The sequence below is a fragment of the Lissotriton helveticus genome, chromosome 1_2 (genome assembly GCF_964261635.1).
Source record: "Lissotriton helveticus chromosome 1_2, aLisHel1.1, whole genome shotgun sequence".
In the NCBI taxonomy this organism is placed as follows: Eukaryota; Metazoa; Chordata; class Amphibia; order Caudata; family Salamandridae; genus Lissotriton; species Lissotriton helveticus.
Window position 1 is genome coordinate 38,484,039 of NC_136058.1, and position 12,715 is coordinate 38,496,753.

A 12,715-nucleotide genomic window follows, 5' to 3' on the forward strand; every position below is an offset into this window, starting at 1 on the left:
ATATGGTGGGGTCCTCCATTATTACTCACATTCCCACAGGACCTGGTGAGCTCGTCTAGTCTTGGGGTGGTAGGAAGAGAATCCTGTTGTTAATTCGGCTCATTACTTTATGTTTGCTCAAAATGAGGAGCACATACCACCTGGCAATAGGCATAATTCTAATGGGTATTAAAAACCACAAATTTGCTTAGCATGGTATATGGTCATTTTCAGCTCTAAGTGCATATGATGCCAGGGTGACTACAATATGCAGTGGTCCTCTAAATGCGCTTCAGGAGCAAAGGGAAATGCAGCTGCTATAAGGTGAGTCGCAGTGCATGCTGTTCCCTTGTGCTTACACTGGTATCTCTAAGGCTCCTTCAAGTGTCTTGGATCTCCTTACCAAGACATAATTAAAAAGTATAAAACTAGCTGCTCTAAAAATGTGTTTTATTTGGAACACAAAGCAGAACTTCCAGAGACTGCCACAACGTTTCGGAGCAGTTCGAAGAAGCATAGACATAGTATAGATGGAACGGCCAATGACAAAATCGATTCTTTGTCATCCATCTGTAATAAAGTCCTAGCTTTATGATTCTCAATGCCTCTTAAAATGCTGTCTCATAATATCAGGTGGTCAACCAGTGTGTAATACAGGTACATGTTGGGCTAAATGCATGGTCCATTCTTCAACTTGCTAACTAAATTTACCCCTTAAGTTCTGGGCCTCCCTCTCCCCACCCCACCGCTGAGCCCTTATTTTGATATTTGGGGCAGTTCACACTTAAGTCTGAAAAAGCCTTACAAAAGCCAGTGATTGGAGCAAAACGCAAACAACCACACACATGCAAGGAAAATTAGGACGAAAGATAGAAGAAGGTATAAAAAAGGGACAGGGACAAAATGCATTGGTCATAAAATGTTTAGCCTGTATATATTCTTTGGACAATAGGATATCTGTGGAGCCTTCTGTTACAATAAATGTGCACATATGCGAGGAGTGATCATGGACAGGTTTATTGAGACTCTCAGAGCCAAATTCCATCAGGTAGAGTGTTGGTACTCTAATATTCTATCACACATTTTGGGCAAGTGGTCAATGATAGAAAGAGACGATGAGAAGGAACTAAAAGGAGAGAGGTTGCGGATGAAGGAAACACTATTCACTATATTGGCTGTGAATAAAGCACATGTATTAATTCCAGGTGAATATTTCTGTTTTTTATTTTTTTTCCAAAAGACTCATTGTGTTAAATATAAAGTATACTAATTCCCAGTAAAGTAGTTTATCCCCCACAATTCGATTTTCCAATAGATACTTCATTTATTTCATGTAAATTCATTCTTTGTATGTAACACATAATTTAGGTCGAGCCTAGGCAGCTCGCATGCGCTGTCTGGAAGACCTGCAGTATTCGATACAGGACTTTGCTCCTGCCTGCTGCCTTCCCATTTGTTCAGTGTACAATCTCTCTTTTTTGCTGCCTCCTAATTGGTCCATGGAGCTATAACTCACTTCCATTTTTCAGCAGAGAGCACTGCCTAAGTACAGTGTCTTTCCGCTTCCATTCTTTATGTGTTCTGGATAGAACCAATTTTTTCTAATTACAGTACCACACCACGCTTTAATATTTAAATATGGCGACTGATCCTTGCTTTTGGTTTACAAAGCACGCCATACAGTGAATACAGCAGAGTACGTGCTGTCAGTCATTGAGAGTGGCGTGGCCTTGAATGCGAGCCAGGCAGAGTCCAGTGACCTGCTCGACTTTGGCGCCAGGCCCGGCTTCCAGGGTGACTCTGAGAATGCTGTTAGTCCTTGAGTGCCGATCTGGAGCCTCTCCTGCTCCTCCTCATCAAATTGTTACACCGTGGCACGCCACTGTAATTCTTTAAATATGACGGCCCGTTTCACGACTGGTAAGTGTAGGAGGGATGCTCGCATAAAAATTATGAATGCATTTCAGAGCTCAACTTGATTTATGCAGATTCTTTAAATGACAAATGAGTCAGATGTGGAAGGAACTCTACAAAGAGTTCATGAAATACGTCTCCTACTCTGCAGCAGATTTTCCTGACCCTGATGGAATCTGCTAGTGTAAAATGATCATGAATGTTCTCCCTTTAGAAACATTTGGTCGCTAAGCCCCAACCCGAGCGTTAGGGGTTTGCATTCACCAGGACTGGTACCATTAACCTCCTTAGCAGAAAGAAAACAAAAGAGACATTTGCATGCCCTAAAACATATAAACGTACGAATGCTTTTCAGGGCGAGAAGGGACAGCCCGTAGGATCGCTCTACTCAGTCAGTTAAATGCTCTCCCATGAGGAGTCAGAAAAGGGGGTGGTGATGAACAGAGTGTCTGAATTAAGCAGACCACTATTACCCAGTCCAAAGATCAGGGCTTGATCCATCACCGTTATTTAGCTCACTGCCCCATCCCAGCTCAGAACCTGGCTATATGCAAATTAGTCTGTCCCTGGCCCAGTGCATCATGGGAACAGGGCAGACCAAACTACCAAGCCAATTCTTCACCAGAAAGGAGACAAGCTTCCGGGGATCGGTTTCTGGCATTTCAGCCGTCGTCGGCCCAGCTTGCTTGAATCCTGATGGAGCAGTGAGCAAGGGACTCATGTCTGAGTATACCCTGCCACACCTATAGTGGCCAAAAACGATTCAGAAAAGGGGGTGGTGATGAACAGAGTGTCTGAATTAAGCAGACCACTCTTACCCAGTCCAAAGATCAGGGCTTGATCCATCACCGTTATTTAGCTCACTGCCCCATCCCAGCTCAGAACCTGGCTATATGCAAATTAGTCTGTCCCTGGCCCAGTGCATCATGGGAACAGGGCAGACCAAACTACCAAGCCAATTCTTCACCAGAAAGGAGACAAGCTTCCGGGGACCGGTTTCTGGCATGAGGAGTGCCATTTTTGGCATATCATTAGCTTAAAACTCAGCCTGCTTTCCCTCCAAGCCAAGAGTTCCATTAAATGTATCACAATATCACCTGTTAATTGCAGTGCTTTGATATGGTAGATGTACATGTAAACTGCTATTTAAAAGCAAGTTACTTATGTCTCTCACTATCCTGGGTTTGTTCTGGCTACAGTGCAGAGCCCCTGGCATTGTACCCCCACTCCTCCTGTATTGCGAGGAGCATGGACGATTTGGTTGATGCTAATCTGATTGTTGCTTTACTGTCTGCCTCACTTTGATGCATTGCTACTCCACCAAATACATGCTTGCTAGGAAGGCTGGGGTGAAGACAGGGTGAGGACAGATGCATCCCTTTCCATGCCAGGTACGAACCCTGCTAGTGGATCCAACTGAATGAGTGAGCAACGTGCTCCCTATTTATTCTGCCTTTCCTCCTGCAGCGCCGCCATGGAGAATGGGAGCATTACCAAATTCAACACCTACTGCTCTCTGTCCTTTGCACAGCCACATGGTCCTCATCCACACTGCACGCAGTCCTCGTCCATGAAACTGCTGTGGCTGACAAGTGCAGCTTCCATTTGAACCAGGTTCACAAAATTCTTGATGAGACTCGGATCACATGACCTATTTTTGATCATAAATTGCAGATAAGCATGAACCAGTGTCCCAGCGGCTAGCAGCACTTCATTGGCTGCCGGTCCAGAAAAGAATCATCTTTAAGTCACTTTGCATTACGTTTAAAGCTTTCCAGGGAAGGGGTCCTTCCTACCTGACGTCTAGAATAAAGTACTATGTGCCTTCTAGGAACCTTAGATCTGCGCAACTGAAATTACTTCAAGTCCCCAGGTTCAAGCAGGCACGTTGGGGAGGTAGAAGCTTCCTGCTAAGATCTGCCAAACTCTGGAATGTAGAAATAAGAACAGTCCTAATCTCATTACATTCAGGAAATCTCTAAAGACCTGACTGTTCTGAGTAGACTTTTAACTCCTTCTTGCACCTATTCTAGTCTCGACCCTCAGTTCTCAGCGCCAAGATGCCTCCGGGCATTCGCTGCGCTTTATAAATTAAAAATCAATCAATCAATCATAAGAAAAAAGTGTGGCAATCTTATCCACTTGTGAAATATGTGCTTCTACCCCCTTGCATGTTCAGTCCTTTTCACTGTCCTCTCTGCTTCCTGCCAATTCAGCTCACCAGCAGTGGCTTATGATCTTTGAAAGTAGTAGGGTTTAGTGTTTCTAGTAATTCTACAACCAATTCTCTCCCCCTGTGGAGTCAGCCGCAGACACAGTAGACAATCGCCTTATGGCCCTACACAATGCAGTAAGATCCACTATTGATTCCACTATTCCCCTTAAATTCCCTTCTCACGCACCCAAACGCCCCAGACCCCTTGGTACACACCCATGCTCAAAGAAGAGAAAAGCACATGCAAACAGCTCGAACGCCGCTGGCGCCGTACTAAGGTTGTCAGTGACAAGGGGAAATTTAAGATCGCCCTCACTATTTACCACAAAAACCTCAAAACTGCCCGGAAAAAGCATATAGCCACCCAATTAGAGCAAGCCGGGAACGGCCCCAAAACCCTCTTCCAGATCCTTAACAGTCTCGTCAACCCCATGGCCTGCAGCACTGCTGAAGAACCCACTCAGTTCTTATGCGATGAAATCTCCAATCACTTCTCCCATAAAATCGATGAAATATACCAGAAAATATCTATTTCACATGCTAATCTCGACCAGAACATAGCTACTGACCCTACTCTCAAACCCCCCAGCCTTTACATCCTGGACAAATTTCCGTCCCTGACCATCCAGGAAACTGAATCCCTGCTCACCACAGCCAAATCAGGCTCTCCCAACGATCTTCTCCCTGCCAAAACGGCAAAATAATTTGCTGCCGATCTGGCTGCTCCCCTTTGCGCTGTCTTGAACAGTTCCATCAGCGAAGGCAGGCTACCGGCCGAATGGAAAGCGGCCCAAATAATGCCCATTAGGAAAAACAACAAATTGTCCTCTGACATCATCACCAACTATCGGCCAATTTCTCTGCTCCCCCTCTACAGCAAATTAGTAGAAGAATACATCAACACACACCTCACCAACTTTCTAGAATCCTCCAACTATCTCGATCCCACACAATCAGGATTTCGCCCCAAGTACAGTACCGAAGCTGCCCTGGTCAAAGTGATCGATGACATTCGCATGCAGGTGGATGCAGGCGAGAGGTCATTCTTGTACTGCTCGACCTCTCCGCCGCATTCGACACCATCTCATACCAAATCCTGCTGGACAGACTGTTAACAGCTGGGATCCAGGGCACTGCACTTGACTGGTTAAGGGACTTCCTCAATGGAAGAACACAAACTGTTCAACTTGGTCCCTTTAGCTCAGAAACCACCCAAGTGACCAAGGGAGTACCGCAGGGCTCATGCCTCAGCCCGTCACTATTTAACCTTTATGTCGCCCCACAGGTTCTCCCCCCTCACCTACGCTGATGACACACAGCTTCTCCTCACCTTCGACAAAGATACCCCGAATATTAAAAACATCTTCTTAGAAGGTATGAGGACGATAACAACATGGATGAGCAGGAATTTTCTCCAGCTTAATGCTGGCAAAACGGAGATAATGCTCTTTAGAGATGCAGTATTCACCTGGTCCCCCAGCTGGTGGCCGGAAGAAATGGGCCAGGCACCTTCCTCCAAACCAACGGTCAAAAATCTAGGAGTCCTAATTGATAATAAACTCAACTTCAGTGAACACATAGCCACCACAAAACGCACCTGCTTTCATGCACTGAGTCTCCTCCATAGAGTCTTTCACTTCCTCCCCTCGTCCACCCGGAAAACTCTAGTTCATGCCATGGTCCTTAGTCGCCTGGACTTTAGCAATGCTATGCTGATCGCGGCCAAGGAATCCGACCTGGATGGCCTTCAGGTGGTACAGAATACAGCAGCCCGCCTGGTAACCAGCTCCCCCCACCGCACCCACTCCCTGCCTTTACTGCACAAACTCCACTGGTTACCAATCCGCTCGAGGATTACATTTAAAATCTGCTGCCTGGTGTTCAAAAGTCTTAACCAACTAGGACCCGCGTACCTCTCAAATAAACTGACCAGACACTCTCCCATGCTGACTCTACGCTCTAGGGGGAAAGGTCTTCTCATTGTCCCACGAATCAAACAAACCAGATTGGGAGGTAAATCATTCTCCCATCTGGCACCCCAATACTGGAACCAGCTCCCACTGGATATGCGCATCTGCACCAACTACCTGAGTTTCCGGAAAAAAACTAAAGACCATACTCTTCTGCTAAAAACTGCTCAGATTCCTCACTGGCTGTATCTATAGCGCGGAGATAGCCCATGTGGGGTGATTCAGGCGCTCTACAAATGACACAAATAAATAAAATTAAAATTCCAGTGAGTAAAAGAAGGGAGTAAGTTAGACTTTTCTAGGCAAGTTAGGGAGTTCTCCAGAGGAAAGAAAAATGAGATTTAACTCTTTAAATTGATTATAACAAAGTTAATCCGACAGAATGAAAATGGTTACCTGGATGTGCCTTATTCTTAGGTGCCTTTATGCAGGGTGGTGTCCCTTAATCCCATTGTTCCTTTCTGCTATTGATTTTGTTGTACAGTGTTTCAGACCGCTCTAAATAACCTTGCATGCTTTAAGCACCTGGTGACAAAATTGGGCAGCTCATGTGCACCCTGGTGAACAGCCTTGTGTAGCAGCCATCCAGTCTTTCCTATGTCTGCCAGGGACTATCCCTAGTAAGAAAATTTGTGATTTTGGATGAGATCCCCCCCCAGTTCCCGCCATTTTAGGAATGCAGTCAAATGTTCTGAAAAGAAAGCATGTGCCAGCTTCACGTGGCTGCTTCTTTGTGGGTATGCTTGCAGTTCTGCTGCTACCAAGTGTTTACCTGCCTTTACTCTGGGACACCACTCTACTCTGTCTTTCATGGTGGTCACGTTGTCCCCCTTCACCCTGCTCTTACACTTGGGGACCAATTACAATGTCATTTGGAAACTGTTCCGAACGAATCAGTCTCAGAATAGTTTCCGAACTGATCGGTTCCTGGGAATCTGAACGACCGATTACGATGCTTCCCAACATCGTTCGGTTGGACTCGCATTGACTTCAATGTGAGCCTGTGTTCTGAATGAGAACACAGGTTCCCTTTGTAAAAGGGGTGGTTGGGGGAAAACCTTGCACCCAGTGGCGGGCACCCCATGGTGCCTGCCACATTGTGCATGGTTGGGAAGAGGGGTCCCTTGGGTACCCCCAGTGGCCCCAATCGGACGCCTACGGGTGAAGGTGGCCTGCAACGGGCCCCCAAAGACAGATTCCATCAGTTGTTTCATGTCAGGTGGACCGAATCAGAATGGCTGTCCGAATCCGTCATTGTAATCGCTTGTTCGGAAACCGTGTCCATAGAGCGGTACGAATCGGCTCCAAAAGACTCGGCCTGTCTGAATGCCTTTTGGAACCAATTCGGACTCCCCGAACGGTTTCCGGGCATCGTAATCGATCATTGGCAAATGTGAAAGATTCATTCGGAAACAAGGGTTCTGAATCAGATTCTGCAATACCAAATCCCATTTGGAGCCTTTCTAAATGACATCGTAATCAGCCCTGAATTGGAAATCTGCCTTCTTGGCATGCGTTTTCTAAACTCAAGTCAGTTCCCCTCGCCCCTAATCCCTTTAAATTAGATATATATTGACCGTGTGTTCGAAATAAACTAATCCTACTTATAAATTAAAAATCACCAAGCTTTCACGTGTACTTAAACTGTATGGAAAGCCCTCTATTGTGAGCTGTCCTTAGCAGGCTCCAGGGTGTGTAATGTGTTTAGCCCCTGAACTCGCTATAATTTCACATTATTCAGCTTTCTATAAAAACATCAGTGTTCTTTTAAACCACGCAGGACTTTTTGTGAAGAATGAAGAATGCCTGTGTTCCTCTTTTCTATTTCCTCTGTGTACCTGCAGGTTGGAGCCGTCTCAGTAATAAGCAACCCTCTACGATATTATTACTGGCAAGCGTTCCTCTCTTGGTAAAATTAGCGCGTTGTCTCTCCTGTCCCACTTACATTGTTGACTACAAACAGTAACGATACTAATGTGGAGTCATTATTGTTAACTGCTCCCGAGAATCATTCTGTGGAGGTAACGGGGACAAACCAAGAAAGTGTATTTAATACTGCACAGGGCAACCTATCGAATGGTGGGACTATTGATTTAGACCTGGTTAGTGAGAAATCTGGCCTTTCAGATTCGCCTAATTTTAACGTCAGTACTGAACACATGGATTCCCCTTCTAGTTCACTACATACATCTTTCCATAACCGTGTGAAGCGTAAAAGGGTAGATTCACCTGATACAGAGGTACAAACCGAGGGTGCGGGAAATTTTACTTTATCCCCCTCGCAGCCACCTAATACTAATATGATTGTCCATCCTGAGGAAAGTAATCCCACAATTAGTATTTCAGAAGAAATTTTCCTGGCCAGGACTGAGCTACTACTCAAATCACTTCTTTTACCACTTTTCGAAAGGACTAGATTGTTAAACGATAAAATGGATGCCTTAGATAAGTTGGTTAAAGATAATATAGCGTCATCGAATAAAATCCTTGCTAGCTTAGTGCCAAAAGGATTGAACCCCCCTGCCCTTCCCACTAAAATGCCTACTACTACGGTTAATAATATAGGGGTCAATAATAATCATGGTAATAATAGCAAAAATACCGCTAAAGCGGGGTTATCCATTCCCAAACCTGCACAAAATATAACAGTACCTGTTCCCAAAAAAGTAACCACCATGGAGAATTCAACTGGGTTAAAGCCTGCTAAAAATCCGCAGAATCAGAAAAACCCAATTTCTACACAGAATAAGGCTTTAAGCTACCATCCCAAATCTATCCCAAGGAAGCATTGTGTGAATCTCCCCCCAGAATCAGTGCCTTATACTATTATTCTAACTGGTGTGGCTCCCCTTAGTAGTGGCACAAGAGAAACACACAAGGATCTTTACAATAAGGTCATATTTTGGCTTAACAAAAACCGTCCGCTTCCCCCTGATCTAAAACCCGAAATCCTTAATGTAAGGAGGGTGGACTGGGTAGGCTTTGAGAAAAAAGACCTTGAGGGTGATTGTGTGGTTATTAGCTTTAGAGAGCCATGGGTAACTGAATTTATTAGTAGGGAAGCAAGATTTGGAAGAGTTGGAGATGTGCAAACATTATCACTGTATTATTTTTATCCTGCTTTATACGCAACTAGACCCCAATCTCCATTCCATTACACAAGAAGGGATAGGTTTAGAGGCAGATCTCAACCCGAAACTCCGATCTACCCAATGTTTTATCCTCGCCTTGCAAATCGGTTTGCACCATTGTCAGGGTTGGAAGGTGTAGATTGACAAGATGTCGAATCTTTAGATATTGGGGTACCTGAAGATGTAGTAACCCAGCCTCTAAATAATTTGAAAACCCCTGGAAAGGAGATTGCTTCAGGGTCTATTGATGTAGTACAGAGGGAGACAGAAAGGGATATACACCCTAATTGTACACCCAGACCTTTGAATACAGTAGAAACCATGAGTTCAACGGTATTTATGGGAGAGAAACCACCGCATATTTTGACAGTTTTATCATGGAATATAGCGGGATTGAGGGGGAAAATGTCAGAGGCTGATTGGGGTTCCTTTATAGACCTATACGATATAATTGTTATGCAGGAAAGTTGGTCAACAGAGCCCATTTATCGAGTTGGCTATCTTAACTATTATAAACTAGCCTGCAAAGGATTGAAGGGACGTCCCTCGGGTGGCCTGGTTATCTGGATAAAACAATCTCTAGCTTTCGCGATAACAGACCTCCCCACCTCAAGCATTGATATTCTGGCCCTGAAATTATGTGGCAAAAACAAACAGGTTTTTTTCCTGATTAATATTTATGCAAGAGGGCTACCAGGAGGGAAGCCCGCGAGAGTGGTAGCTGAATTAGAATCTACATTGAATAGTATTAGTAGAGATGAATGTGTTATGGTGGCAGGAGATTTTAATTGTTCTTTCGAACCTTTTCCTAGCCTTGTTGATGGGGGTTATGGGGAGATCGACCAGTTATGGAATATTCCTCATTTATCTATTCCACCAGTTAAAAAAGTCACTGAGGCTGCCATGCAGTGGTTAGGTCTTTGCCTTGATTGGAATTTGCGTGCAGCAAATGGTAGGACCAAATCAGACATAATGGGAATGGTTACATTTGACAATTCCCTGCATTCGAGTCGCATTGACTATTTCTTGTTAAGATTAGAATACTGGAAATTATTGGAGGATATGGTGGTGGTCACCAGATCTGAAAGTGATCACAACCCCCTGGCCATAAAATTATTATTGCAGGAGGGTTTGTTTTTGGATCCTGCAACCAGCATCCTCACAGCAGATGCTGGTCTTACGAATGACTGCAGAAGGGTAAGATGGGCCAGGTTACTAGACAACCCCTCTATTTTCAACAAAGTTGCCGATGAGGTCACAACTGCTACAAACCTGATAGTACCCTTATTTGATGAAGGAATCTCACCTGATCAAATTGGGATGATTCACGAGTCTCTTTTTAATAAAATTAAATCTTTTTTTATCGAACCAGTTAAAGGAAGGATAAAAGTGCAAACTAAGTCAAAGTGGTATGACAAATCTTGTCGTGCTGCCCATAGCTCTTTGTTATCTGCTATTAAATCTAAAATAGCCAGGGATATAAGGTTGGCTAGGGCAAACTACAAGAAAGTACTTAAAGAAGCAAAAACCAAATGGGATGACCAGCGTTGGTTGGATTTACATCAGGCAAGCACCTCATCCAACCAACAAAAATTCTGGGAGGTTGTAAAATGGGGTGGGACGGGTGATATGCATGTTCCAGTTAATTATGTTCCAGTGGAGCAATGGGTTAAGCATTTTGAGGCACAGTTTAGTGTCGCGGAACGGATCTCCCATAACAATAGGGAAGATGCCAGCGTACAGTTTGCTGGGCTATCTCATGATCACATTGTCTTTACTAAATTAGAAGCGATCACCGCCCTAAATCAAGTGCAGAATGGTAAAGCCCCAGGTATGGACTGCATTCCTGCGGACCTTTTTAAGTATGATCAATTGCATTGGGTCCCGTATATAACACTCTTGGCAAATGCAATAGCCAGAGGGACTGAAATTCCCATTTCGTGGAAAGGGGCAGAGATTCTGCCCGTGTTTAAAAAAGGGGATAGAACTGATGCAGGGAATTATAGACCCATCAGTCTTATTGATGCCCTTCAAAAGGTTGTAGCTCGAATGTTGTTAGGAAAAATTCACTCATGGATGTCCGAAGTTGACATTCTGTCTCCTATGCAGGCGGGTTTTAGGGAATATACAAGCACAGTTGATCAGATACTAAGATTTGTCATGATCTTCTGGAAAACTGTATTCCTGAGAGGTGGCACGATATATGCTGCATTTGTGGACCTCAAATCAGCATTTGATTTGGTCCCTAGAGCCAAGATGTGGACAGCCATGAGAAGGATGGGTGTGCCTGCTGCACTCCTTGATCTCACCATCAGGATGCATGAGGGAAATTTTGCCAGAGTTAGATGGGGGCGGCAGGGTCAGGTCACAGACACCTTCCCCGTGACTCGTGGAGTGAGGCAGGGCTGTGTCCTGGCTCCTACCCTGTTTATACTCTTTATTAACCAAGTGGTGTAATTCCTCACAGACATTCCGACTGATGCTCCTTCATTGGGTGGGACTAAATTTCCTCTTTTAATATTTGCAGACGATACACTTATACTGGCTAAAACACAGAAGGGCCTGCAAGTGGCTATAAATAAATTTGTGGACTTCTGTAATGAGAATGATCTGGAAATTAACATCAATAAAACTAAGTTCATGGTCCTGACAAAAAATAAACCGAAGAGGGGTCATGTTACCATGAATGGGTCTAGCTTGGAGCAGGTTGAAGCAATGACATACCTTGGTGTTTCAATAGACTATAGATTAAGATGGAAAGAACAAGTGGCTGCGCTCAGTTTGAAATTTGCTCGCTTGTCCGGTTGTTTAGTAAAGGAGCAGCGATGTTCTTTTACTAAAAGAGTTTTACCGGCTCTTAAAATCTATAGTGCTAAAATTAGTACAGCCATTTTATATGGGGCCGATATTTGGGGCTGTGTGGATCTGTCTGTCTTAGATAGGATACAGAGCAAATTCCTTCGAAACCTTGTCAGCCTGCCCCCTTCTACACCAGTCCTACCATTATTAATGGATATGGGCTTGCATTCTATTAAACATCAAGCCCTCTACAGGATGGTGGCACTGTGGAGGCGCATATGGTCTACTCCAGAACTTGCCATGTTTGCCCGAGAATTACAGGATGTGAGAATGCAGCAGGGGGCAGGTGACATACCGTGGTTCAAGCAAATTAAGATCACTTTGATCAAAATGGGTCTTCCTTTGCTCTGGTCTGAGCCGGGTTCTAATACTTTCCCTACAAAAAAAGACTTTAAACTACTTTTCTGGTCAACGGTAAAAGCAGAACATGTTGTTCTTACGGAGAAACAGAACTTGACAGGTCAGTTTCTGCTTCACAAAATAGTCCCTCATATAGAGATCTATTGGGATGTTATTCCTAAAACATTAGATAGAAAATTATACCATCAGTTTCGTGTAGGAACACTTCCACTGAGGGTTTTTACTAATGGTTGGCAGAAGACAGAATCATCCCTTTGCCCCTGTTGTACTGACTGCAGAGAAACATT

General features: G+C 44.3%; 1 protein-coding gene across 1 annotated transcript in view; it reads left to right on the forward strand.

The window, feature by feature from the left end:
* The window catches only part of ERICH3 (glutamate rich 3), a 594,366-nt gene that overhangs the window by 286,543 nt on the left and 295,108 nt on the right, over nucleotides 1-12,715 (forward strand). The window lies entirely within an intron of this gene.